Raw genomic sequence first — 25928 nt, 5'->3', positions numbered from 1 at the left:
CATTTGGGCTCTTTTGTCTCGGGTGGCCATCTTGGGAGATTTATTTGTTATGAAGTTTCCTAATTTCCTCATGTACTGCAGTCTCCTCAGTAGGAAATGCTTTCAGTTTTTTACTTTGATTCCATCATGAAGGTATTCAGATATGTCACACATTTGCCATAAATTCTGAAAGTTAGCACTCTAGTTGCTCATTAGATCACTGTAGAAAAACTACTGTTCACCATGGAAGTCTGCTCCTGGTACTAAAAGTGCATGTTTCAGTCTGCATGTCAGAATTTTTTAATGAAATAGAAGAGGATTTGAGAAGTCACTCAAAATGTGACCTCGTTTTCTTTCTTCAGCATTAATCATAATTTCTATGGCAAAATGAACCCCCTCATTGTGTTCCTTTTTAAATTAAATGTTTTAAGTGTTACCAGTTTATTCCAATCAAGATGGCTTCAGGTGTGCCATACTTTTGTCATAATGAGGACAGTAAGCGCTCTAGTTGTTTTTAAGAACACTCTGGGACATTCTGTCATTGGGCTATACTTGGGCTATACTTGGGCTACATCTGGGTGATATTTGGGCTACATTTGGGCTCTTTTGTCTCTGGTGGCCATCTTGGGAGACTTATTTGTTATGAAGTTTCCTAATTTCCTCATTTACTGCAGTCTCCTCAGTAGGAAATACTTTCAGCTTTTTACTTTGATTCCATCAAGAAGGCATTCAGATGTGTCACACATTTGCCATAAATTCAGAATGTTAGCACTCTTTTTGCTCATTAGATCACTGTAGTAAAGCTACTGCTCACCAGGGAAAACTGCTGCTGGTATTTAAAGTGCTTGTTTCAGTCTGCATGTCAGAATTTTTTAATGAAATAAAAGAGGATTTCAGAAGTCAAAATGTGCCCTAGTTTTTCTTTCTGCAGCACTAATCATACTTGTTATGGAAAAATGAACCCCCTCATTTTGTTCCTTTTTAAATTAAATGTTTTAAAAGTTACCACTTTAATCCAAGCAAGATGGCTTCAGGTGTGCCATACGTTTATCATAAGTAGGACTGTTAGCGCTCTAGTTGTTCTTTGGAACACTCTGGGAAGCTGCAGTAGAACACAAAGGAATCAACTGACAGTCTCTGCCCTTGTTGGATGTACATGTTTTACTGAGAATGTCAGACTTCTTTCTCACATGACTGAGAAAGATAATGTGAATTTACAGAAAATAAGCTCTCAGTTTAGCTTATAGATCACCTTCCAAACCTCTGTGGGAAAAGCATGAGAAAATATTTTTCTCTCAGTCATGATATCCCAGCAGAAGGCTTTTTCACACGGTGAAATCACCTTAGAACATAGGAAGAAGCTGAAGACCTGGCTGTTCGAGCAGTAGCGCACCCCCCTCCCCCAGCGCCTTGAGACCCTACGGGTATGTAGCGAGCTCTATAAGTGTCACTGATTGATTGATTGAACATACCACAATTCCTAAAATGAGTATGGTACCATCAACAAATGATTTATAATGTAACTAAAGTCTTAAAACCTTCTATTAACTGCAATGCTTTTTAATGAGGTGCTATCATGTATATTGGTCCCAAGATGGCTGCCAACACTTCTTGGATGAAGTGCTGACAGCCAATCAGATCTCAGGATGAGATGTGTGGTTAGGCTCCGCCCACATATATATATATGAATTTACTTTTGATTTTCTCAGGAACTACTGAACAGATTGACACCAGACCTGCAAAAGGCACTTCCCTGAGCTGAGGACTACCTCTCTGCCAAATTTCAAGTAATTCTGTTCAGCCGTTCGGGCTGTACCTTGGACTAAAGGTCCCTATGGAAAATTGCATGGGGAAAATGCGTTTTGGGACCCCCCTTTTTTCTCAGCCCCCGCTTGACGAATCCCTCCGAGACTTTCAGGGTAGGAGCGGAGCGGAGCGCCCCACCTATTTTGAAAATTTCGCGATGATTCGTCAACCGGCGCCAAAGTTACTCCAAATAGAATGTTGCGGATTTCCTATGGAAACACGGTCCTAACTATAACTATCTACTGGCGACCGCCAGTAGATAATATATATATATATATATATATGTGTGTGTGTGTGTTCGAGGCATGTGAGCTGCAGCTTACACACTGTGCATAGATCGGCATCTGGTGTTGGGCCCGGATGTTTGCAGTTGTTTTTCCTCTTGGAAAGTCTTTGGAAGTCACAAGGTATGTGACTCCTCCCTTGGATCGTATTGCGCATGGGCTTCGGCTCCATCCTCAGATTGGTTTTTTCCGCCATCGGGCTCGGATGTGATCTTCGCGCTCCGGTTCCGAACAGTTTCCAGTTCTTCTATCGGCGCGCAATCCTTCCCCCTTTTCGCGGTATTGTTTTCGATCACGATCTCCACACTCGACGCGACTCTCATCCAAGTCTTCGATTCCGGTCGTCGAAGAGGGCCTTGGGGCCTACCCAAGCTTCGGTCCTGGCTGATGGAAAGGACTCCATTCAAAAAGTTTCCTCGATGTGGGTCCAAATTTCCCCACACTGATCTCCATGAGGTATGCAACCTATGCCTCTCCCCTGAACACGAGTCCAAGAAAACCATTCGAGACCGAAGGGCGAGAAGAACCATGGCACACTCGTCGACCGCAATCCCAGACGACATCTTCGGTGAAGGCGTCAACGCTCCAGAAGGACAGCACACCGAAGAGGGCCTCGTCAGCGCCTCCGAGGCCGACGACTCAGATGTCGAAGACATCACTCCGGCACAGAGGGTCGTGAGTACCAACATCCACCCCACACCCTCCACGGCATCCAAAAAGGCTTCGGTCACGCCTTCGCCCTCGAGCCTAGGCAAGACCAAGGACATCGCTTCCCACACCTTGCCTTCGGACCCGGTGCAGAAGCCTATCAAGCCTTCCGGCGGCTCGGGCTCGAGCCAGCCTACCGTCGGTGCGGAGAAACACTCCTCTGCACCGGCGCTGAAAAAGAAAATGGCCTCCTTAGCACCGAGCTCCACACCGAAGCACTCTGCGCCGAAAACAAGCACAAGCTCCTCGGTACAGACAACGTCCCCGGAGCCGAGCAAAAAACACAGAGCCATCGACACCCACACCTCAAAGCCGAAAGTCATCTCGGAGCCGAATAAACAACCAGCCATTCCGAAGCCGCACAGTTCAAAACAACGAACTGATGCAGACTCCAAAACTAAAACACCTATGGCCCCGAAGCTTTCGGCGCTGAAGGATCTGCCACTCACTGAAGGACTGTTTAGGCCTGATCCATTACAAAAAACACTGGTCAAGGACCCTAAGACTGGAAATTTGATGCTCAGCATCAGAAAGAGACCGCTGGACAAGCCTGCCCCAGCTCCACCTCCAAAGAGGAAAGACTTTGCTACCTCCCCTCTAAGGATACCTTCACCCCTTCTCCACCACCTCCTCCTTCTCTTCCACCACCTCATTCTCACACACCCTCTCCGGATGATGTCTATGATGACACAGGGGACGGGCCCCATGACCAAACCACAGCGGACCCCACTCCTAAAGGCTCCCCAGACCCATAGGACGATTATAACATTCCAGACATCCCTAATGTCCCGCAGGATGATCTCTACCCTTCGAGACCATCTCCTCCAGAAGACTCAATGGGGTTTAACCACCTACTCCAGAGGGCTGCACACTACCACGGAGTGGATCTCCATACTGACCCCGTGGAGGAGGACTTCCTCCTAGATACCTTCGACACAGCACACAGGGCCACTTCTATCCTGCCCATGCTCAAAGGCGTTATCAAGCACGCGCCCGAGGTCTTTAAGGACCCAGTCAGAGCCAGGGTCATCAACCCTCGCATAGACAAAAAATATAAGGCCGCCCTACAGACCCCACCTACATCAGAGGACCAGCACCACTAGATTCCCTAGTAGTGTCTACGGCAAGAAAGCGTGAAAACTCCCAAGCATCAGGCGAGGCACCACCACCTGATAAGGAGTCCAAACTCTTGGATGCATCCGGCAAGCGCACTGCATCCCAGGCTGCCAACATTTGGCGCATCGCAAACACACAAGCGCTTTTGGCACATTATGATGATCTAGAAGCCATCATGCAACACCTTTCTGATAAATATAAAAATAGTTAATCCAGGAGGGTAAAACTATCACCAACACCTCCATTCTCTGTGCCCTAGATGCAGCTGACACCGCCTCTAGGGCAATTAACACCAGTGTCCTCCTCCATCGCCATACCTGGCTGCGAATTTCAGGTTTCAAACCAGAGGTGCAAGCTTCCATCCTGAACCACCCTTTTGACCAGGATCATCTGTTCAGCCCAAAAGTTGATGAGGCCCTCGAAAAAATGAAGAAAGACACAGTTGCAGCGAAGTCTATGGGAGCCTTACAGTCGCACCCTCCCAGACGCTCCTTTCGCCGCTCTTCCTTTCGAAGCACCTCCAGAGGCTACTCCTCTGACACCGCTTCTACTTCCTATAAAGCCCCTACCCAATCCACCTTCTCAAGGGGTTACCAAAGAGGCAGCTACAGGGACAACAATAATAAAGGCAGAGGCAAGACAAACACCTCCTGCTCTGCCTCCACCCCTACCCAATGACTTCCCTCTACTCCCCCCAGACCATGCCACTCCGGTCGGGGGCAGACTTCACAATTTCCTTCCTGTCTGGACTACCATCACCTCAGACAAATGAGTAACGCAAATAATTCGGTCAGGCTACTGCCTCGAACTAACATCTACCCCCCCCCCCCCCATCCCCAACATTCCACCCAAACAACGCCCAATGTCACAGGAACATTTGTCACTTCTACAGCAGGAGGTAATCTCCCTCCTGCAGAAGAGTGGGATAGAACTAGTTCCTACCCACCAACAAAATATGGGAGTTTACTCCCTATATTTTCTCATACCAAAAAGGGACGACACTCTAAGGCCCATCCTAGACCTCAGACCCCTAAATCACTATATACACTCAGACCATTTTCACATGGTCACACTCCAGCAGGTACTTCCCCTGCTCTCCCAAAATGACGTCCTTGCCACCCTAGACCTCAAGGACGCCTATTTCCACATTCCTGTTCACAAGGCTCACAGGAAGTTTCTCAGATTTGTAGTGGACGGTCAACACTATCAATTCAAAGTACTCCCATTCGGAGTCACCACAGCACCAAGGGTGTTTACCAAGTGCCTAGCTTTAGTGGCAGCACACCTACGAAGACAACACATCCATGTCTTCCCATACCTAGACGACTGGCTCATAAAAGCCAGCTCATACAACCAGTGCATACAACACACTCACGCCACTATCCAACTATTTCACGAACTGGGCTTCACAGTAAACCATGCAAAGTCCCATCTGCAACAGTCCCATGTAAAACAATACCTCGGTGCCACCATAGACACCTCAAAAACGCTAGCCTATCCCAGTCCTGCCAGGATAGCAAGCATTCAGGCTCTACGTGCCAAATTTCAACCAGAACACTCTTCCAGTGCGAGTGTTCATGCAACTCATAGGCATGATGGCCTCTTGCATACTCGTAGTACCTAATGCAAGACTCCAGATGCGTCCTCTCCAAGAGTGCTTAGCGTGCCAATGGAACCAGGGTCAATTGACAGATCTGGTTTTGGTAGACGGCCGTGCCCATCGCTCTCTGCAGTGGTGGACCACCAAAAACCTTTCCAAAGGGCGACCGTTCCTGGAGCCTGTTCCTCAGATAGTACTGACAGTGGACGCATCGCTCTCTGGCTGGGGAGCTCACCTACTACATCACACCATGCAGGGCAGGTGGACATCTCAACAAAAGTTACTCCACATCAACAATCTGGAGTTACTAGCCATATTCTTGGCACTAAAGGCATTACAAACACAGATATCAGGCAAGGCTGCCCTAGTCCTCACTGACAACATGACAGCCATGTACTATATACAAAAACAAGGAGGCACACACTCTCCGCAGCTCTCTCAGCTAGCACAGAGCATATGGAGATGGGCCATACCCCAAAAAATCTTTCTCCTAGCCCAACATGTCCCAGGAGTCCAAAACACTATGGCCGATCTGCTGAGCAGACAAACACAACAGATCCACGAGTGGGAACTCCATCCACAAGTTTTTCACCCGTACTTCCAAATGTGGGGGCATCCACAGATAGACCTCTTTGCCACCCACGGCAACGCCAAATGCCCAAGCTTCGCCGCCAGGCACCCACACCCATTGTCCAAAGGCAATGCGATATGGATGAGCTGGTCAGGCAAATTTGCGTACGCCTTTCCGCCTCTCTCACTCATTCCATTAGTGGTGCGCAAACTACAACACTCCCTTACTCTCATCCTAGTAGCTCCAACTTGGGCCAGACAACCGTGGTACACCACACTGCGGGAACTATCTGTAGTACCGCACCAAAAGTTACACCCCTCTCCACGCCTCTTAACCCAGAACCATGGAGAGATCAGGCACCCGGACCCAGCTCAGCTCAACCTTGCGATCTGGCTCCTGAAATCCTAGAATTCGGTTATCTTAATCTTCCCCCAGACTGTATGAACGTCATTAGAGAAGCCAGAAGATCTACTACTAGAGCTTGCTACGCAGCCAAGTGGAAACGTTTTGTGGTTTATTGTCACAGCAATAACTTCAATCCCCTAGATGTGTCCATTCAACACATCGTAGGCTATTTATTACACCTACAAAGATGCAATTTAGCCTACACGTCTATTAGACTGCACCTTGCAGCCATAGCAGCTTATCTACAAAACAGGCAACATCTGTCACTCTTTAGAGTACCTGCCATAAAAGCCTTCATGGAAGGCCTCAAACGAATAATTCCCCCCAGAGTGCCACCCTCACCTGTGTGGAACCTAAACATCGTTCTCACAAGACTAATGGGACCTCCCTTTGAACCTCTGCACAAATGTGAACTTCAATTCCTAACATGGAAAACTGCTTTTCTTGTAGCCATCACTTCCCTCAGAAGAGTCGGTGAGATACAAGCACTCACCATTCAAGAACCCTTTCTTCAAATGCACCATAACAAAGTGGTTCTCCGCACTAATCCAAAATTCCTCCCTAAAGTCATCTCTCCTTTTCACCTGAATCAATCTGTGGAACTGCCCGTCGTCTTCTCGCAGCCACACACCGTTGCAGAAAGAGCTCTCCACACATTAGATGTCAAACGAGCCTTACTTTACTACATCGAGAGAACACAACCCTTTCGTAAGACAAAACAACTGTTTGTTTCCTTCTCACCACGACATAAAGGCAACCCCATCTCCAAATCCGGGATAGCTAGGTGGATTGTCAAATGCATTCAGATTTGCTACCACAAGGCAAAACGAGCGCTATCTGTTCCCCCTAAAGCCCACTCTACACGTAAGATAGGGGCTTCCATGGCATTCTTAGGGAACATCCCCTTAGATGATATCTGCAAAGCAGCTACATGGTCAACACCGCACACTTTTACTAAACACTATTGTGTAGATGTGCAAACTAAGCAACAAGCTAGTGTGGACCAGGCTGTACTCAAAACATTGTTTCAAACCACTGCAACAGATACTGGTGGTCGCCGCTTAGGATGGGTACTGCTATATAATCTATGCACAGTGTGTAATCTGCAGCTCATATGCCTCGAACGGCAAATGCTACTTACCAGTATGCATCTGTTCTTGGCATGTAGAGCTGCACAACTACATACGCCTCCCCGGCTACCTTTATCTGTTCCAGTTTATCTTATTTAGATACAACACACATGGGCATCTTCACTGTTTATTACTACGCTCCATCATTTCCCGGCTGGCGAAAAACAATCTGAGGATGGAGCCGAAGCCCATGCGCAATACGATCCAAGGGAGGAGTCACATACCTCGTGACTTCCAAAGACTTTCTAAGAGGAAAAACCACTGCAAACATCCGGGCCCAACACCAGACGGCGATCTATGCACAGTGTGTAGATCTGCAGCTCTACATGCCAAGAACAGATGCATACTGGTAAGTAGCATTTGCCATATATATATATATATAATATATTGTTCGAGGCATATGAGCTGCTGCAGTCACATTATTGCATTAGATTGCCGCCTAGTGTTGGGTCCGGATGTTGCACGTTGTTGTCTTGGAAGAGTCTTCGAGATCTCACGAGATAGGTGACTCCTCCCCTGGACTACAGTGCACATGGACAGCTCCTCCATCGTCCGATTGTTTTTTTCCGCCATCGGGTTCGGATGTACTTCTGCGACGCCAACTTCGACTCCGAAGTTTTCAACTTTCTTCATAGCAAATCCAAGTATCTCGACGGGATTGCTCTCTGGTCGATACCCTAGAACTTTACGAGACTTTATTTCTCATATTTCCATCGACGCAGGCCTCCGGGCCTATCGACGCCACTCGGGCCTCGGGCTCATGGAAAGGAACCCCTTCAAAAAATGTCCCCAGTGTGGTGCTAAATACCCACACACGGATCATCACCCGGTGTGCAACAGATGCCTATCTCCGGAGCATAGAGAAGAAGACTGCTCAGCCTGCGCACTCTTCCGTTCCAAAAAGACAATCAGGAACCGAAGGGCCCATCGACAAGCGATGCATCGGCAAGCAGCGGCACCGGAACCGGGCGATATCTTCGACGACCCCTGGGATGCCGAGGACTCGGACGATCTACAGCTCGTCACAGTCGAACAATCGTACTCAGATGACCCAATCCCATCGGGGCAGCACGTGAGTACCGATGTCCCTGTCCCAATCACCCCACTTAAGGCTCCACTCAAGAAATCGCCACAAGGCATTCGTCACGATCGAAATATCCCTTCGGAAGCCCTACCCTCGGGCCCGGCTCCGAAGATAACAGAAAAGGACCGAGCAAACCGTATCTCCCTACACCCAAAAGGCCTTCGGTGCCGAGAAAAACATCAGGCTCCGGCGCCGAAAGACTTGACCGTTCCCAAAAACGTCGAGCCGAAACTTCTCGAGTCGAAAAAGGTCGATCCCAAGAAAAATATCGACCCGAAAAAGTTATCGACCCGAAAAAGACTAACGACTCCAAAAAGGTCACCGAGCCTAAAAAACAGATCGAACCCAAGAAAACGGTTGATCCGAAAAAGGACGTCGAAGTCAAGAAGGCTCCCGAACCGACCAAAAAGAAGGTTCCCGAGCCGGATAGGTCGAAGCCGAAGCCTACAAACCCTTCGACTCCCAGCAAAAAACAACACAAATCTTCGAAGCCGAAACCACCAAATACAGAGGAGGAGCTGTTTTTTCCGGATCCTGTCGATCCAAAACAGAAAAGAATCATCATAGACCCTAACACAGGTCATGTGGTGCTCCACAAGAGGAAAATTCATCCTGCATTACCCTCTCCTATTCCTCTAAAAAGGAAGGACATTGCTACTTCTCCTATTAGGCCTGTCACCCCTCCTCCTCTCTCTCCTATTCTATCTTATGTGCCATACACACCCCCCATTCCTCCACAGCCTGTTGGGGACCCAGATGACGACACAGATAATGATCCACAGGACCCTTATGACGATCCTGATGACCCAAATCCCAACCTAGACACATGGGGAAACCCATATTCACCAGATAACACACCTCTTCTGGACCCCACACCATACCCTTCAAAACCATCCCCTCCTGATGACACCATTGCATTTCATCAGTTAGTGGACAGGGCTGCTAGTTTCCACGGGGTAGATATGCATGCTGACCCTCTGGAAGAGCATTTCTTGCTGGACACCTTCCCAACCACAGAAAAAAGTGCCCGCACTTTACCCATGCTCAAAGGAGTTTTAAAACATGCACCAGAAATATTCAAAGACCCCATTAGGGCTAGGATACTCAACCCTAGACTGGAAAAGAAATATAGAGCAGCACCCTCCGACCCTACATACATCAAGGGTCAACTACAGCTAGACTCTTTAGTAGTTGCCAATGCACGAAAGAGGGCAAACTCACAAACCACTGGCGATGCTGCACCACCAGAAAAAGAGTCCAAACTACTGGAGGCCTCAGGGAAAAGGGTAGCTTCACAAGCAGCCAACACCTGGAGAATAGCTAACACACAAGCATTGTTAGCTAGATATGACAGAGCACACTATGACAAACTAGAGGAGCTACTACAACATCTCCCTGACCCATATAAACAACAGGCAACTGATCTTATCCAAGAAGGAAAGTTCATCACTAATGCCTCGATAAAGTGTGCTCTAGATGCAGCTGACACAGCCTCTAGAACAGTCAATACAAGCGTAATGTTAAGAAGACACGCCTGGCTTCGCATATAAGGTTTCAAACCTGAGGTGCAAACCACTTTTCTCAATCAACCCCCTAACCACGATTTCCTGTTTGGGCCTGAAACAGATGTCCTACTAGACAAAATGAAAAAGGACACTGACACCGCTAAATCTATGGGTGCACTACAGTCTTACCAATCCAAACGTTCCTTTCACAGATCTTCCTATAGAGGTACAGGGAGAGGGAATAACACACAAACCTCTCAAACTTTCCAAACTACCTCTCAAAACACATTTCAAAAAGGCAGAGGAGGATATAGAGGAAACAATACTAAAGGCAGAGGTAGAGGTAACAACAACCGTACCTCCACCACTCCCAAACAGTGACCACCTACACCTGCCTCCTGACTACTTAACACCAGTCGGAGGCAGATTATCACAGTTCCTACCTGTCTGGGAATCCATCACAACAGACAGGTGGGTGAAGCAAATTATCCATTCTGGTTACTGTCTGGAACTTACATCTACCCCACCCAACATACCACCCAAACACAGACCAATGTCAGAGGAACACACCATACTATTGCAACAAGAGGTCTTAGCAATGCTACAAAAGCACGCTATAAAACCAGTTCCCCTGCAGCAACAAGGAAAAGGAGTTTACTCCCTCTATTTCCTAATCCCCAAAAAAGACCGCTCCCTCAGACCCATTCTCCACCTTCGTCTCCTCAATCACTACATACACTCAGATCATTTTCACATGATAACACTTCAACAAGTACTACCACAGCAAGGCGATTTTCTCGCCACGCTAGATCTCAAAGACGCATACTTTCATATACCCATTCATCCCGCGCACAGGAAATACCTCAGATTCGTAGTGCAGGGACAGCACTACCAATTCAAAGTCCTACCCTTCGGGGTGACAACAGCACCAAGGGTGTTCACAAAATGCTTAGCAGTAGTGGCAGCACATCTACGGAGACAACATATTCATGTGTTTCCATATCTAGACGATTGGCTGATAAAGGCCAAATCACATCACCAATGTCTGCAGCACACTGTGACCACAATCCATCTATTACACAATCTGGGATTTTCCCTCAACTACCCCAAATTCCATCTACAACCCTCCCATATACAGCAGTATCTGGGAGCAAAAATAGACTCCACAGTAGCAAAGGCTTACCCAGCTCCAGCCAGGATACAGAACATTCAAGCAATGATCCAAAAATTCCAACCTCAGACTCTCTTGACAGCAAGAGTGTGTATGCAACTCATAGGCATGATGGCATCTTGCATATTCATAGTCCCACATGCTCGGCTACAAATGCGTCCCATACAAGAATGCCTAGCAACACAATGGAACCAGGCTCAAGGGAAACTAAAGGACCTAGTGTTGGTAGACAGTCGTACCCATCGCTCTCTGCAGTGGTGGAACACACAAAACCTTTCAAAAGGGCGACTGTTCCAAGAGCCAGTTCCACAGGTAGTGTTGACAACAGACGCATCACTCACAGGGTGGGGAGCCCATCTACTTCAACATACAGTGCACGGTCTATGGACACCGCACCAAAAGATACACCACATAAACTACCTAGAATTACTAGCAATATTTCAGGCAATGAAGGCCTTTCAAAAACACATAGCCAACAAGACTGTCCTAGTCCGGACGGACAATATGACAGCAATGTTCTACATACAGAAACAGGGGGGGACACACTCTCTGCAGCTTTCACGCCTAGCGCAAAGCATATGGAGATGGGCCATTCCACAAAACATCCATCTTCTGGCAGAACATCTCTCAGTAGTGAACAACCAGATTGCAGACCTATTGAGCAGACACAGTCAACAGATCCACGAATGGGAACTTCACCCGGAAGTCCTACTCCCATTTTTCCAAGCATGGGGACACCCAGACATAGATCTGTTCGCCACAAAACAAAACGCAAAATGCCCATCCTTCGCCGCCAGGTTCCCGCAGTCGAAGGGCAATGCGATATGGATGAACTGGTCAGGCAGATTTGCATACGCTTTTCCGCCAACCCCACTCATTCCATTAGTGGTACGCAAACTAAAGCAACAAACACTTACGAGGATCCTGGTTGCTCCCACATGGGCACGACAACCATGGTACACAACACTCCTAGAACTCTGTCGTCCCTCATCAACGACTACACCTCTCTCCAAAACAACTCACACAGAACCATGGAGAGATGCAACACCCAGACCCCAATCAAATGAACCTAGCAGTCTGGCTCCTGAAGTCTTAGAGTTCGGATACCTTAACCCCTTCGCTGCCAGGCCTTTTCCCCCTCCTGTGCCAGGCCTTTTTTTGGCTATTTGGGGTAGTGCGCGCTTAGGCCCCTGTAACTTTTTGACAGCATTAGGTAGCCACGCCAAATTTGCGTCCTTTTCTTCCAACATCATGGGGATTCTAAAGGTACTCAGGGTTTGTGGATTCCCCTGGAGGGGTCACAGAAAAGAGCCAAAATACAGCAAAATTTTGGTTTTTTTTGGAAAAATTGGAAAAACGGGCTGCAAATGAAAGCATCTGGGTTTTTCCTGCAAATGTTATCAAAAAAGGGTTTGTGGGGTTGAAATCACCATTTTCCCAGCTTTTCGGGGATACTTGACTTTTGTCAGAAACCCAACATTTTTTACACAGTTTTGGCATTTTTCTGGGACATAGCCTATTTTTGCTATTTTTTGTGCTTTTGACCTCCTTCCAGTTAGTGGCAGAAATGGGTACAAAAGCAATAGTGGATCCTGGAAAGCTATACATTTGCGAAAAGAAGACAACATTCTGAATTCAGCAAGGGGTCATTTGTGTAGATCCATCAAGGTTTTTTTATAGAAACAAACAGTTAAATGTAGGATAAATTCAAATTTAGTTGAAAAAAAACAGCCTTTTGTGTCAACGTTTTCACCTGTAACTTCTTCTAATTATGACAGCTCTTTGAAAGCAATATACCGTTGCATCCGCTGGACATTACTGGATGTGGGGATATATAGGACTTGTAGGTTCACCAAGAGCCCAACGAACCCAGACTAAAAAACTGAGCAGCATTTTGTAATGTTTTTTTTTTTGTTCCGGGTATATAGCAATTATTGTTGGAAAATGTATACATGGAAAAATTGGTATGAAAGACACCTATGTATTTCTGAAATGGGAACAAATTACAGAGTTTAGAAACAGTGCATATTTGCACATTTTCGAAATTGGGAATACTCATACTTGCATGACAATTATTGGTCATTTTTCAAAATGACTTTTTTTTTTTACACAATGTCTTTCATTTGGAAGGGAGAAATGCATCCAAAATCAATAGGTAATAACAGTTGCTTTACAAATCTGAACAACCCTAAGTCTCCCGATAAAAATGGTACCTCACTTGTGTGGGTAGGCATAGTGCCCACGACAGGAAGTGGCTCAAAACCTAAGCTGAACACACCACATTTTCACACTGAAAATTTACACTTTTTTTGCGAAGAGTCTAGCTGTAGTTTTTGAACCCTAGCCCTGCCGGCACCTAGGGAAACCTAGCAAACCTATACATTTTTAAAAACTAGACACCCAGGGGAATCCAGGATGGGGTGACTTGACTGCCTCCCACCATGGTCAGTTACCCAGAATCCCTTGCAAACGTAAAAAAATGACAAAAAAAACACATTTTCCCCACATTTCTGGGATGGAAAGTTCTGGAATCTGCGTGGATCCACAAATTACCACCCACCCCGCGTTCCCCAAAGTCCTACGAGAAAAATGGTACCTCACTTGTGCGGGTCGGCCTAGTGCCCGCGACAGGAAACGGCGCAAAACGCAACGTGGTCACACCTCCATTTTGCAGTGAAAAATGACCCTTTTTTGGCAAAGTGACTAGCTGTAGTTTTTTAACCCTAGCCCTGCCGGCACCTAGGGAAACCTAGCAAACCTATACATTTTTGAAAACTAGACACCCAGGGGAATCCAGGATGGGGTGACTTGACTGCCTCCCACCATGGTCTGTTACCCAGAATCCCTTGCAAACGTAAAAAAATGACAAAAAAAACACATTTTCCCCACATTTCTGGGATGGAAAGTTCTGGAATCTGCGTGGATCCGCAAATTTCCACCCACCCCGCGTTCCCCAAAGTCCTACGAGAAAAATGGTACCTCACTTGTGCGGGTCGGCCTAGTGCCCGCGACAGGAAACGGCGCAAAACGCAACGTGGTCACACCTCCATTTTGCAGTGGAAAATGACCCCTTTTTGGCAAAGTGACTAGCTGTAGTTTTTTAACCCTAGCCCTGTCGGCACCTAGGGAAACCTACCAAACCCACGCATTTCTGAAAACTAGACACCCGGCGACTTCCAGGGAGGTATGGCTTGCGTGGATCCCCCAACGTTTCCTTACCCAGAATCCCCTGCAAACCTCAATTTTTGCTGAAAAAATCACTTTTTTCACACATTTTGGGGTGGGAAAGTAGTGGCATCACCGTGCTCACACAAATTTATCACCACCCAGCGTTCCCCCAGGTCTCCCGGTTAAAATGGTGCCTCACTTGTGTGGGAGGCCCAAGTACCCGCGGCAGGCAAGGGCCCAAAACGTAGTGATGCGACATTTGGGATAGGCAATGTTGATGTCGCCTCACTACGTTTTGGGCCCTTGCCTGCCGCGGGTACTTGGGCCTCCCACACAAGTGAGGCACCATTTTTACCGGGAGACCTGGGGGAACGCTGGGTGGTGGTAAATTTGTGTGAGCCCGGTGATGCCACTACTTTCCCACCCCAAAATGTGAGAAAAAAGTGATTTTTTTCAGCAAAAATTGAGGTTTGCAGGGGATTCTGGGTAAGGAAACGTTGGGGGATCCACGCAAGCCATACCTCCCTGGAAGCCGCCGGGTGTCTAGTTTTCAGAAATGCGTGGGTTTGGTAGGTTTCCCTAGATGGCCGCTGAGCACCGGGCCAAAAACCTAAGTGACCCCCCTTGCAAAACCAGGTGGTTTTGCGATAGGCCATTTTGATGTCGCCTCACTACGTTTTGGGCCCTTGCCTGCCGCGGGTACTTGGGCCTCCCACACAAGTGAGGCACCATTTTTACCGGGAGACCAGGGGGAACGCTGGGTGGTGGTAAATTTGTGAGCGCGCGGTGATGCCACTACTTTCCCACCCCAAAATGTGTGAAAAAAGTGATTTTTTTAAAGCAAAAATTGAGGTTTGCAGGGGATTCTGGGTAAGGAAACTTTGGGGGATCCACGCAAGCCATACCTCCCTGGAAGCCGCCGGGTGTCTAGTTTTCAGAAATGCGTGGGTTTGGTAGGTTTCCCTAGATGGCCGCCGAGCACCGGGCCAAAAACCTAAGTGACCCCCCTTGCAAAACCAGGTGGTTTTGCGATAGGCCATTTTGATGTCGCCTCACTACGTTTTGGGCCCTTGCCTGCCGCGGGTACTTGGGCCTCCCACACAAGTGAGGCACCATTTTTACCGGGAGACCAGGGGGAACGCTGGGTGGTGGTAAATTTGTGTGAGCGCGGTGATGCCACTACTTTCCCACCCCAAAATGTGTGAAAAAAGTGATTTTTTAAGCAAAAATTGAGGTTTGCAGGGGATTCTGAGTAAGGAAACTTTGGGGGATCCACGCAAGCCATACCTCCCAGGAAGCCCCCGGGTGTCTAGTTTACAGAAATGTATGGGTTTGGTAGGTTTCCCTAGATGGCCGCCGAGCACGGGTCAAAAAGACAGTTGACCCCCTTGCAAAACCAGAACGTTTTGACATTGTTTCTACAACGTGAGAATTTCGGCACAATATTGCATGGACAATGTGACAGATATTTTGAGGTTTGCAGGACATTGAGGATAAAAAACCTTTTTGGAATTCACAAGAGAGACATCACCATGAACTCCCATGGGTTTACGACAATATCTACAGTTGGTGGGTTATTTTTACATGGAACATACACCTTGGCAGAGAAACTAAAAAGACAAAGAATCCTGCACAGCCACCTATTCCTCAAACGCACACACATACTGGTTGGATTTGGCACGAGGGCGAGTGATGGTTCAGTATATTAAATTTTATTAACAAGAGATTTCACAAAAATGAAATGCACTGTCAATAATTCAATGGAGAAAAAACTGAACCAATGACTCGCAGCTCGTGAGCTGTAAAGCCACGGCAAGGCACCAACCGCTTTACAGGCCATTCACACACCCTTCATACGTGATACACACAAGACCATTCGCACCACCAGGCACAAAAACAACACTTTACAAAATTCACAAAAGGGACAAGGTACAACCTGCTCCAGAAAGGCAAATATTACTGCACAGCCATCTAATCCTCGAGCACACACACATACTGGTTGGATTTGGCACGAGAGTGAGTGATGGTTCAGAATATACAATTGTATTAGCAAGTGATTTCACAAAAATGAAATGCACTGTTAATAATTGAAAGGGCGAGAAACTGAACCATTGACTCACAGCTCGTGAGCTGTAAAGCCACGACAAGGCACCAACCTCTTTACAGGCCATTCATACACATTTCATACGCGTGAGACATACAAAACCATTCATACCGCCAGCCGCGGGCCCATCACATAACAAAACTCACACCAGCACACAGCGCCATTCAAGGGCCCCTCACTTTCACACTCCCACATTCCTGACACAGCAACTACACAAGCAGATGGATTGCGTGGAGTGGCACTCAGCTAGCAGCAGTGTGTGTAGTGACCAGCCGCAAGTCACTACTCACACACAGCCAGCCGAGCGCCAGTCCACGCACACCGCTAGCCGAGCACCAGTCCACGCACACCGCTAGCTAAACACCAGTCCACGCACACCGCTAGCCAAGCGCCAGTCCACGCACAACGCCAGCCAAGCACCAGTCCACGCACAACGCCAGCCAAGCACCAGTCCACGCACACCGCCAGCCAAGCACCAGTCCACGCACACCGCCAGCCAAGCACCAGTCCACGCACACCGCCAGCCAAGCACCAGTCCACGCACACCACCAGCCAAGCACCAGTCCACACACACCACCAGCCAAGCACCAGTCCATGCACACCGCCAGCCAAGCACCAGTCCACGCACACCGCCAGCCAAGCACCAGCACACCACCAGCTAAGCACCAGTCCATTCACACCGCCAGCCAAGCACCATTCCACGTACACCGCCAAAGAAGTGCCAGTCCACACACACTGCCAACACATTTAGGATTTTTTTAGACAAACATAAAAACACAAACAAATCACAAATAGATACAAATCTACAAACACAAAATCAGAAACTAAACACATTGCACTAACGCCAACCTTGAAACAGAATCAAATTTTTCAAAGAATACAAACCAATCAGTTAACTTTACCACTCATGAATGCTCCCAAAAATTATTTTGCATATGGTACGCTCTAAAACAAGCAGGGACACACAGCCCAGGTTTAGATGGACAGTCGGGGCAGTACATACGAATCTCCTTCCGCGTACCTCTTCGCCAACAGACTCTGCATCTCCTAGTGGGAAAATCTTTTGCCGGTGTGGGAGGGATGAAATCAGGAAAGTGGCGATCTTTCAATCGAACCACATCCTCCACCACTCCAAATCTAGGAACACTTGCCTGTTCCACAACAACAAGGCTAGCTATCACAGAGTGCTGAAACTGAAGAAATGTCAACTTTGACGCAGGAGAACACTCCTTGAACACAATAAAAGCATTGAACATTGCTAATTCGAAGAAATGGATGGACAACTTCTTATACCAAACATAAGCCTTCCGAATAGCAGAGTAAGGTTCCAACCTCTGATCTACTCTGTCAACACCACCCATGTGCTTATTGTAGTCTAGAATGCACACAGGTTTGCGCACTTCAGCAACCTGACCCCAAACAGCCACAGGTGAAGTACTCTCATCATGGATGGTAGTCAGCATGTACACATCCCTCCTGTCCACAAATTTTACAGCTAGTAGTTCATCACTACGCAAGGAACTGCACTGCCCCCTCTGAAGTTTTTTGCAAACAAGCTCTTTCGGATAAGCTTTACGGTTAGAGCGGATTGTGCCACATGCAAAAGTGTCCACTTTATACAATTCCTTAAATAATTGCACAGCAGTATAGAAGTTATCAAGGTACAAATGGTGGCCTCTGTTAAACAGTCTTCTAGCAAGATCCCACACAATTTTCTCTGCAACTCCAAAAGTGGACGGACAACCTGGGGGGTCAATAGTAGAATCTTTACCAGTGTACACACGAAAATTAAAAACATATCCTGTCCTACTCTCAGACAACATATACAGCTTAATTCCATAGCGTGCCCTCTTGCTAGGGATGTAGTGCCTAAAAACCAAACGGCCCTTGAACAAGACCAAAAACTCATCAATAGATATTTCTTTCCCTGGAGTATAGATCTCAGAAAATCGATCCACAAAGTGATCAAGAACGGGCCGAATCTTAAAAAGACGGTCACAGTCTGGGTGATCTCGTGGCAACGCCATAGAATTATCAACAAAATGCAGCATACGTAGCAAAAGTAAATACCGATTACGAGTCATAACTGCAGGAAATATGGCAGTTGCCAACAAGGGGCTAGTAGACCAATATGAAGCCAAGGTTGGCTTCCTTACCACACCCATCAATAAAGTCAAACCCAAAAACTTCTTAATCTCTTCCAGATATGTGGGAGTCCACCGGGTAGCTCTAGACTGGGGCCTAAGTTTGTCGCTGTTGTTCCTCAAAAACTGTTCAGCATACAAATTCGTCTGCTCAACAATCTCACCCAAAAATACATCATCCATAAACAACTGAAAAAACTGTATAGGCAAAAAGTTTTCACAATTCGCTGTACACCCTGCATCACCGCTAAAGGCAGGCAACACCGGCTGCACCATGTTTGGATCAACCCAAAGTCCAGCACTTCCAGTAGGAAGCCTAGCAGCCTCAGACTGCAATCCAGATGCCTCTTGCACCATCGGCACAGCAGTTTCCTCCTCTAAGACAGGCACTTCATCCGCACTGAGTTGCTTCATCCACACCAAGAGTACCTTCATATGCACTGAGAGTACCTTCATCATCCGATGATTCCATGTTGAGTGAAAACTCACTGCCAGAATCTTCCCCTCCCTCCTCTCCCTCAGACGCACTGTCAGTCTCATAATCATGCTCAGAGGAAGATTTAAGAAGCATACCGACCACCTGTTGAGCAGTCATTCTACGGCTAGCCATATTGCTTACTAATAAAGGTAACTTGTCAAACAAGTCAACAACAACAAACTCTTTGTGAAATAAGTAATAAACAAAAAGCACCTTTATCAAAAACTCAAATATACTCCAAAACAATACCACTCACTTGCCAGAGGCAGCTAAACTACTCACCACCACCAACTCTGTACAGACACAGTATGGATCAACAATATCCCACTAAAAAAGAAAGAGAAAAGCAATTACACATAAGACTATGCAAAACACATCGCAAAGAATTTCATGCTCAAACCACTAACTAAATATGCTGCCATTATGACATCACTTACAAAAAAATTCATTCAGACATTATATTATTACTCATTTGGTGTAAATACAACAACAGAAAATTTCTTACCAATACAATGCAACTACACAAAACTGCAGAACAGCCACCGTCGAAAAGCTTTAGACTAGAATAAAAAGAAGAAAAAAAACGTTATTGTAACATATGCATATAATGCTCTATACCATCACGTACTGCGCAAAATATATTGCTTGAACCTCCCACTTTCAAAAAGAAAAGATCGATGGCCCAATCCTTTACAAGCAAAGCGGCGAGAATCTGGAACTGAGCCTCAGCTCCGGACCGCCCCCTCCCTCTTCCTAGTCCTTCAAAACTAACCTCAAAGTTCTCCTCCTGCAAAGACACTTCCAAACTTAATTCACACCCTCTATTGTGTGAAGGAAGTCTTTACATTATAGGAAATTCTGTTCTCCATGCCCGTAGAAGTGCCTACCCAGTGTGTTCCTGTGTTTTGCGTGTCTGCCATTTATTGCACTTTTATACCTCTACTTGTACTTTGTACTCTTTTGTAAGTTGACACCACTACAGTACACCTGCTTGTGCTAAGACATCAAGCCTTCTAAGGTCTAGTGGGGCCTTCTACGGTCTAGCATGGGAAAGTACAGTGGTGTGGTGGACTGGTCATGAATGCTGAACCCGGTTCCCCATTTCCAAATTCAACAGCTCCGGCCATAGTGCCACATCCCCACTGAACGCCATACTTGCCCACTGAGAGAAACTCGCACTGCCTTCAGCTATAACCTAATTGTGCCCGCTATAAACACTTGGATGTGGCTCAATTCAAATTATGCACTTGATAAGAGTAATACGCTGCCTAAAAAAAAAAAAAAAACACTCCTAGGGAATGCAAAGCATGTGAAATGTAAGCAGAAACAACATGGTTACCTAAACGATCTCTCACTAACTATTCAGAAATCAGCGAGTGGTTTCACCTGAAAAGTTATGGACATGACTAGAGGGCCCTGAAGGGAACCGTTTCACTGTCCATTGCTTACATCCTTACAAAACATAAGCAGTATGGTAGACCACATCCATAAACACAGAACCATGGTGCACATTGTGTTTTCCAATTCACCCATCAACCAGGTATTGCAGTACCTCCAGAAATGGTACACTCTCCCACCCTGGAAACAACAATGCTGTTCAAAGGAAGACGAGAAAACTAAAGTAGCACTACACTGGCAAACTCTGATGCTGGTGTACTTGGATGCAAATAAAATCAATCTGGCCACTTTGCAACCCCTCTGTCTTACTTTATTTAGCCCCCTCTTGGTACAACAATGCTGTTCAAAGTTAGACGAGAAAACGAAAGTCGCACTGCACTGGCAAACTCTGATGCTGGTGTACTTGGATGCAAATAAAATCAATCAGGCCACTTTGCAACCCCTCTGTCTTACTTTATTTCGCCCCCCCTGGGAACAACAATACTGTTCAAAGGAAGACGAGAAAACAAAAGTAGCACTTCACTGGCAAACTCTGATGCTGGTGTACTTGGATGCAAATAAAATCAATCTGGCCACTTTGCAACCCCTCTGTCTTACTTTATTTCGCCCCCCCACCTGGGAACAACAATGCTGGGCAAAGTTAGACGAGAAAACGAAAGTACCACTTCACTGGCAAACTCTGATGCTGGTGTACTTGGATGCTAATAAAATCAATCTGGCCACTTTGCAACCCCTCTGTCTTACTTTATTTCGCCCCCCCCCCCCCCCCGGGAACAACAATGCTGCTCTAAGTTAGACGAGAAAACGAAAGTCGCACTGCACTGGCAAACTCTGATGCTGGTGTACTTGGATGCAAATAAAATCAATCTGGCCACTTTGCAACCCCTCTGTCTTACTTTATTTCGCCCCCCCCCTGGGAACAACAATACTGTTCAAAGGAAGACAAAAAAACGAAAGAAGCACATCACTGGCAAACTCTGATGCTGGTGTACTTGGAAGCAAATAAAATCAATCTGGCCACTTTGCAACCCCTCTGTCTTACTTTCTTTCGCCCCCCCCCCCCCCTTGGTACAACAATGCTGTTCTAAGTTAGACGAGAAAACGAAAGTCGCACTGCACTGGCAAACTCTGATGCTGGTGTACTTGGATGCAAATAAAATCAATCTGGCCACTTTGCAACCCCTCTGTCTTACTTTATTTCGCCCCCCCCTGGGAACAACAATGCTCTTCAACGTTACACGAGTAAATTTCACTGGCAAACTCTGTGTATTTTTATAGTAAAACAAAAGAAATCAGGGCACTTTGCAACCCCTCGCACTTATTTAGATTCCCCCCACCCCCCTACGTGACCAGCACCCACCGATCACAAAATAGCCCCACTCCCCAGCCCCGAAACTGACCTTTACTCTCCGACGCGCAGGAAGCAAATGGCTTCCTGCGCCTCGGAGAGCAAAGGGGAAGCCTCCGATGACGTCAGCGCGCCTCGCGCGCTGACGTCATTGATGATGCGGGCAGGGGGGGGCGGGGGGAGGCAGGGGAAGGTCTTCCCCTGCCTCCCCAGCAAAAAAAAAAAAAAGATCGAGGAATCACGGGGGGAGCGCCAGCGCTTTCCCCAAGGGTGGGTCCCATGACGAGATGGTCTCGTCATGGGCACAGCGCGACTGTGCTCCATGACGAGACCATCTCGTCATGGGCACAGAAGGGGTTAACCTGCCTCTTGATTGTATGAATATCATCAAAGAGGCAAGACGTCCCACTACCAGAGCCTGTTATGCAAACAAATGGAAAAGATTTATTATTTACTGCCAAAATAATCAAATCAATCCTCTGGACGCTTCTGTCCAAAACATAATTTGTTATCTGCTACACTTACAAAGATGTAATCTAGCATATTCATCTATAAGATTACACCTAGCTGCTATTGCAGCATACCTTCAAAACAGACAACACGTGTCTCTCTTCCGCATACCACCTATTAAGGCATTTATGGAAGGGCTCAAAAGAGTAATCCCTCCAAGAGCTCCACCTTCCCCAGTCTGGAATCTTAACATTGTACTTACTAGACTTATGGGCCCACCCTTTGAGCCTCTACATTCTTGCGAATTACAGTTCCTAACATGGAAGGTGGCCTTCCTAATAGCAATTACTTCACTCAGAAGAGTGAGTGAATTGCAGGCACTGACAATTCAAGAACCTTTCATGCAAATACACCAAAATAAGGTAGTTCTCAGGACAAACCCTAAATTCCTACCAAAGGTCATAACTAGTTTTCACATTAACCAATCAATTGAGTTACCTGTCTTTTATCAAAAACCACAGTCAGTAGCGGAAAGGGCACTCCACACACTGGATGTCAGAAGGGCCCTACTCTACTACATAGACAGAACTAAACCATTTCGCAAGACAAAACAGTTGTTTGTGTCTTTCTGTCAGCCTCACAAGGGTAACCCTATCTCAAAGGCAGGAATAGCCAGATGGATAGTTAAGTGCATACAAATATGTTATCAAAAAGCTAAACGCACATTAACTATTCCCCCAAGAGCACATTCCACGCGCAAAATGGGGGCATCCATGGCTTTTCTAGGGAATATCCCCTTAGAACACATTTGTAAGGCAGCTACATGGTCTACCATACATACCTTCACTAAACACTATTGTGTTGATGTGCAAGCCAAACAAAAAGCTTCTGTAGGTCAGGCTGTCCTTAAAACACTTTTCCAAACTATTTAACTGCCACCGGTAACCACCACTAGAGGAGGAACTGCTATACAGTCTATGCAATAATGTGACTGCAGCAGCTCATATGCCTCGAACGGTAAATGCTACTTACCAGTATGCATCTGTTCTTGGTATGTAGAGCTGCTGCGGTCACATGCCCACCCTCCTCCCTGGTGCCGGGCACAGTTGCAGTACTATCTTATTTAGATACATTTACATGGACACCTTTTCTTTCTATTACTATCCTCCATCTTTGCCACAATGGCGAAAAAACAATCTGACGATGGAGGAGCTGTCCATGCGCACTGTAGTCCAGGGGAGGAGTCACCTATCTCGTGAGATCTCGAAGACTCTTCCAAGACAACAACGTGCAACATCCGGACCCAACACTAGGCGGCGATCTAATGCAATAATGTGACTGCAGCAGCTCTACATGCCAAGAACAGATGCATACTGGTAAGTAGCATTTACCTTATGTACCGTGGGACTCCCACTTCGAAGACGGGGAATGATTCAAGCATGTGAATCTATGAAAGACACCAATACTGGAGAACCACAGTTTACAAGTAACTTATGTTCTTATTAGCTAAGCAGCAAAGGGACGAATTAGTCCAAGAAAGGATTAATTAGAGACTATCTATAATGGTATGGTAGCCAACATATCAGTTGCTTTTTGGGCTCCCTCTAATTGTTCGCATATGTCACTAAACAGTCAAGGATTCCTTGGTGGGGCATGATAAGGTGAGATGGTGCAAGGCATAAACACCTCCCTGCTATGCTCTGAAATAATATGTAAAATATTTTATTTATCGACCCCTCATTCATCAATGCATCGTGGCACTAGGATGTGTTTAGGTAGGATGTGTTGAGTCCAAAAAGTAACCTTTGCAATCCTGAGTAAAATTCTGGCAAACTCCTTGTACTGCATTCTTTGCAACTGTGTATTTTCAGGTATATGTGCCATCTTTATCTTTTGGTCTCGCCTGAGCCAGCGCATGCGTAGCTCTTTCGAGACTTTTAGTAAGTGGGCTTCAAAAAGCTGACCATAGCTTTTTGTGTGGCCTAGAGCGTGCGGTTATGCGCACAGTTATGAGCACAGGCGCCATCTGGCTTTCCTGTCTCGTTATGGCTCATTAAGTGCATCGCTCGTGGGCACCCTTACAGATCGCGATCACTTTCACGGCCGCGCGGCCAACGCTGGTTAATGGCTTTCTCGGGGTAGTTTCTTTCACTACAATCTCTATTTTTGTCGTCTTTCCATTGGGCAATATTTCATAGTCACTTAGAAGAGGAAGAGTACTACAGTTTGTCATTGTGTCACTGGTTGGTTCTCTTTCTCCACTTGGCTGTATGGTTTTTCCAGATGATGGCTGTGTGTTCTTTTCTTTGCTGTGTGTGTGGTGCAGTCTTTCCACAACACTGCTTTTTCCCTGCTGTTTCTTTTACCACATATCAGAAGTACGTGTGTAGCATGAGCTTAAATGGCATGTTCTGTGTCTAACCGCCTTTTATTTCAGTTTCCCTCGTAAAAAATTATTTAGCTATTGTCTTTTTTTTAAAAGCCCACCTGTTGCCCTACGCATACATCGAGCGCCTAAAATTCCATACTTAACTAGGTACGTTTTATGCCAATGTGTGTGGATTACACTGTGTCACGGCAGCATGACTCAGCACCACCACAGCATCACTCAGCGTCACCACAGCATCACTCGGCGTCACCGCAGCATCACTCGGCATCACCGCAGCATCACTCGGCGTCACCGCAGCATCACTCGGCGTCACCGCAGCATCACTCGGCGTCACCGCAGCATCACTCGGCGTCACCGCAGCATCACTCGGCGTCACCGCAGCATCACTCGGCGTCACCGCAGCATCACTCGGCGTCACCGCAGCCTCACCCGGCGTCACCGCAGCCTCACCCGGCGTCACCGCAGCCTCACCCGGCGTCACCGCAGCCTCACCCGGCGTCACCGCAGCCTCACCCGGCGTCACCGCAGCCTCACTCGGCGTCACCGCAGCCTCACTCGGCGCCACCGCAGCCTCACTCGGCGCCACCGCAGCCTCACTCGGCGCCACCGCAGCCTCACTCGGCGCCACCGCAGCCTCACTCGGCGCCACCGCAGCCTCACTCAGCATCTCCTTTGCACTAGTACACCACCACATCATCATCACTCAGCAAGAGCTTAGTATCATTCAGCATCACCTCAGCATCGTTTCCACACCAGTCACCACTACCACCTCAGCATCACTCAGCACCACCTCCGCCTGCTCTCAGAATCTGGCATCTGTTGATTCTCCCCTAGCGTCTGCCCGCTGCTAGTGTTATAATACAGGTACTAGTTCCCAACCTTCACCCTCCGATTGTTTATGCCCCCTCAAAAAAAAGTTTTAACAAACAACGATTGGAATAGGCAGAAACAAGTTGCCAGCATTGCAAGAACAAAAGAAAACTGAGAATTTTTTTATTGTAGATCATTTTTTTAATATGGTCGTTCAGTTGTACATAATGCCTTCTTGGTCATATATATGGTAACAAAAATGCTTCTGACACTTTTTTAT

At 46.9% G+C, this 25928-nt stretch overlaps 1 protein-coding gene across 2 annotated transcripts in view; it reads left to right on the top strand.

The window, feature by feature from the left end:
* Positions 1 to 25928, top strand: part of LEMD2 (LEM domain nuclear envelope protein 2) — a 406431-nt gene that overhangs the window by 277270 nt on the left and 103233 nt on the right. The gene's annotated exons all lie outside the window — the stretch shown is intronic.

This window comes from Triturus cristatus, chromosome 1_1, assembly GCF_964204655.1.
Source record: "Triturus cristatus chromosome 1_1, aTriCri1.1, whole genome shotgun sequence".
Classification (NCBI taxonomy): domain Eukaryota; kingdom Metazoa; phylum Chordata; class Amphibia; order Caudata; family Salamandridae; genus Triturus; species Triturus cristatus.
Note: the sequence above shows the minus strand (reverse complement) of the source record. Positions and strands in the feature narration are given on the sequence as shown.